This window comes from Acanthisitta chloris, unplaced genomic scaffold (genome assembly GCF_000695815.1).
Source record: "Acanthisitta chloris isolate BGI_N310 unplaced genomic scaffold, ASM69581v1 scaffold34785, whole genome shotgun sequence".
Taxonomy (NCBI): domain Eukaryota; kingdom Metazoa; phylum Chordata; class Aves; order Passeriformes; family Acanthisittidae; genus Acanthisitta; species Acanthisitta chloris.
This window is the reverse complement of record NW_008673778.1, coordinates 1-4,247: the sequence shown is the minus strand read 5'-3', so window position 1 is coordinate 4,247 and position 4,247 is coordinate 1.

Here is a 4,247-nt window from a genome sequence, read left to right as displayed (position 1 = left end):
CCACTAGCCCAGATTGCCCCAACCTGGCTTTGAACACTGCATCCATATCCTCCCTGGGCAACCTGTGCCAGTGTTTCATCACTCTCACAGGAAAAAATATCTCCCTAATATCTAACCTACATTTCCCCTCTTTCAATTTGAACCCATTACTTGTCCTACCACTGCAGTTCCTAACAAAGAATGCCTCTCCAGCTTCCATGTAGCCCCTTCAGATCCTGGCAGGTTGCTATGAGGTCTCCATACAACCTTCTCTTCTCCAGGCTGAACAGCCCTAACTTCCTCAGCCTGTCTTCATAGGGGAGATACTTCAATCCTCTTCTCAACTTTGTGGCCTCCTCTGGACATGCTCCGACAGTTCCACGTCCTTCTTATGTTGGAGACACCAGAACTGTGTGCAGTACTCTAGGTGAGGTCTCATGAGAGCAAAGTAGAGGGGGAGAATCATCTCCTTCGACCTGCTGCCCATACTCTTTTTGATGCAGCCTGGGACATGGTTGGCTTCCTGGACTGCAAGCACACACTGCAGCTCATGCTGGGTTTTTCATCAACCATCACCCCAAGTCCTCCACAGTGCTGCTCACAATTACTTCTCTGCCTAGCTTATAGGTGTGTGTAGGATCTTGCACTTTGCATGGTTGAACTTCAGGAGGTTTGCTCACCTCTCAAGAGTGTCAAGGTGCCTCTGGATGGCCATCCTTTCCCTCCAGTCTTGACTGCACCACACAGCTTAGCGAGGTCAATGAACTGCCTGAGGGTGCACTCGCTCCTACTGTGCACCATGCTTTAGGCTCCTGCTTTACTGGTGTTGTGTCATCCCCCTATCAGCCCCACCTGCACTCTTTCACCCTGTGCCTCCACCTCACAAGGTCTCTGCTGTTGTACCATGCCTGTGTTTCTCTGCACTATGTCATCGTCTCAGGGTACTAAATAGCTCATCCCACCTACAGGAACTCTTTGCTGCTGCTCTCTACATAACACCACAGTCATCCTTTCATAAATCAATTAAGATACAAGCAGCCAGTTCAAGAAACTGCTGTCACAGCTGTGCCAAGCAAAACAAGGCTACAGGCAGGTCAGGGCAAGGTCAAAAGGAACATGTTAACAAACATATTAAAATGACCCAAAGTGGATCTGGGGAGAGGAAGAAGAAACCACAACCATCAGCATCATGCCAAAGATGGCAGTGCCTGATAACTGTGGGTGTTATTCCCTCCAGCAGCCTCAAACTACTGATCTAAATGTCCAGAAGAGCAACCTCCAGGGGAAGGAATAGAAACTAAGATGTGACCATGCATGTGCATGTGTCTGCAACAATTTTAACCATAATATTACTGTTGTGATTTTTTCTGTATATAAGTACAGTAACTGCATTATTATTTTCTCTTTTTTTGCAATAATTAGATTGAGACTAATGATAATTCTTGAATTAGATTAAGATTTTAATTATACTAACAAAAAGATATTGGGTTTATCTATACAAAATTTGCTTCCTCTTTACCCATAAATATCACAGAACCCCTCTCCATTCTTGAATCCATTCCAGTTTAAAATGTGAGAGCATCTAGTTAAGAAATATGTTTAATTATTAATTTGAGGTGCCCTCCCTTTTTGTAGGAACAAGCAAATAAAAACACATAAAAGGGTTTTTCATGTGGCTTCTTATTGTTCCTATTATATGACAGTGTCAGTTCCCCACATGTTTTGTGGTTTTTAGTGGAGGATGCATAGGTTGACCCTCTGTCCTAACAAGCCAGAAAGTCACTTATATCAAACCTCACTCTTGCCTCAGAACTGCTGCATCATGTTCAATCTCTGCAGCTACAGACAAGAATTAATGGTATTCCTTGTTTTTATTTATAAACGTATATGATCCCTGACAGCCAATTTGTATGTTTTGGAGAATTTTAGGTTCTGGCTTATAGAAGTTTATCTTCTGTGGTATGAACAGTCCTTTTCCCCACCCTCCCAAGGGTGTAGGAAGCATCTATGTAAGGCAGAGTGAACCTCTGAGTCTGGTGGTAAGCTGCACTCATCCTCCCATTTTGGCCAGGACATGGCTCTGTCCAGCTGGCTGCAGTGACCCTTGGGCTGTTGTGGGGGAAGCTGGGGCAGCCCATAAGCCACAGGGAAAGTGCTCTCTTGGGGACAGCTCCTGGCAGTGTGGGCAGTTTGAGTCACAGAGTGAATTCCTGGTGGGTGGTAACTCTTCAGGACAAGGCTGTACTTGCCTTTCCCTCTTCTTCTTTTCCCCCTTCTCCTTCTTCTCCTTCTTTTCCCTGCTTTTGCTCTTCCATCCTTTCCCTGCTTAAAAAAACAACAACCCAACTAATCAGTCTTAGAACTGATTTAGTCTTTAGAACTGAGTATTGAACTTCTGGTTTCTATAAGAATTTGAAGAGCCTTAGTAACACACACACCACTTGTGTCTCATTTAAGTGTCTGTGTGTCTCTTTGTGGATGGGCTGTTTGAGCTGATGTTTCATAGCTCTAGAGAAAGGTTAGTACAGCTACTACTGTATCATTCAAAATTCTAGCAACCAGGTATTGGGGTAGCAGTGAAAAGAGGCAGTGAATTGGGAAGGAGAAAATGATTAGGGTGTCTGCACAAATTCATGTAATTTATGGAAAATAAAGTTTGCAGGTAGCTGTAGGAAAATGTCTTTAAAAGGTTTCTGCAATGCCAGAATCAAATGTGGACAGTATTGATTTATTTGCTATAAAGTATCTATGGGGTTTTTTTCTCTGTTTCTGTCTCAGGAGTCTATTTTCCTTGGTATATAGCTTGGTATCTGGCTTGGGACATAGGGGGAAATGCAGGAATTTCCCTTCTGGAATGTAAAAATACGCTCCAGTTTCCTTTTTTCCCCTCAAATTTAGCTGCATCTATGTGCTTTAGTTGAACATGAATGCCAATTAAATAAAATAAATGCAGGAAAGTGCTTAAAATGGATTAGGTGTAAGTAAGAGAACAGTTATGCAAAGCCTTTCTGCTGCCGTATTTGTAATGTGCTGGGCGCCACACAGGAATGTCCAGAAATCCTTGTAGAGCCCTGCTACTTTCACTACAGAGAAAGCTGCAGCTGGGCTGACTGCTCTCAGGGAGAGCTGTGTTGCATAGCAGCAAATCCAATAGCTTCTTGGAAAACACGAGCAACGAAATGGGATGGAAACAACAACTGCATTCATATTTAATACAAAGTCTTTGTTTACTTGAGTGTTCTGTACATATACAAGAAGTGGCTTCAAAATGTCTACATATTTCATAGGAGAAAACTGAAATCTGGACATTTTCTTTGAGCTGAAATGCTGACAAAGAATTCCCCCCTGGTATCATTATCCCAGTCAAACAATTGCCTGAAATGCAGTTTTGATTATTAAAATAATGTAAATTAACTATACCATAGTAAATGAATCACTTTAAATATACTATTTTTTGCTGATTTCAATTTATCCTAGATTAGTATGTAATTACTATGTTTGACAGCAGCAATAGTGGCATTTTATAATTTGGGTTTTCCCTTAGGAGGGAAGAGTACCTTGTAATTAATTTGACAAAAAACCCAAGTGAATCACTGAGCAATATTTTTGTTATCCAAGTTCATTAAAACCAAACAATCCCAAGAACTGGGATCCAGGAATGCAAAGTGTCACATAGTGGCACATGAATTAGTGACTTATCCACGTATCAAAACAACGTTATGAAAACTTCCATGATTTTTCAATTAAATATTAATGCTTTCTAAATAAAGACACATTTCTGTTCTTGACACCCTCCTACCCTTCAACTGTGTATTTAGTATCAGATTTCTGTATTATTTATGGATATTACTACGGGCCTGGACAAGAATATTTATATTAAAGGATTGAATTTGGTCCAAATTTTTTCAAGCTCAGTCACATATCCCTTGGCCACAGACGTGCTTTTCCGGAAAATTATATCTATGCAATGCTGTGCTTGCCAAGGAGTTGCCTCAGAGCATGAAGGTGAAACAGGTTTGCGGGAAGCTGTGATGACAATCCCGGTGTAACTGCGTGTAACCTAACCCCTTTGTATTAGGTTTGATATGTATAGACAACGCTCAAAGATGACGGGCGGGCGATCTGTTTGTGTAAGGACAGCAGTGATTGCTGGCAGTCCTCACAAAGGCGCGGCGGCTCCCGAGGCGCAGGTCTCGGGCAGGCAGGGAAGGCATCCCCGAGGATGCTCCGCAGCCTGCGAGGCTGCAGCCCTCGCTCCTCGCTGCTGC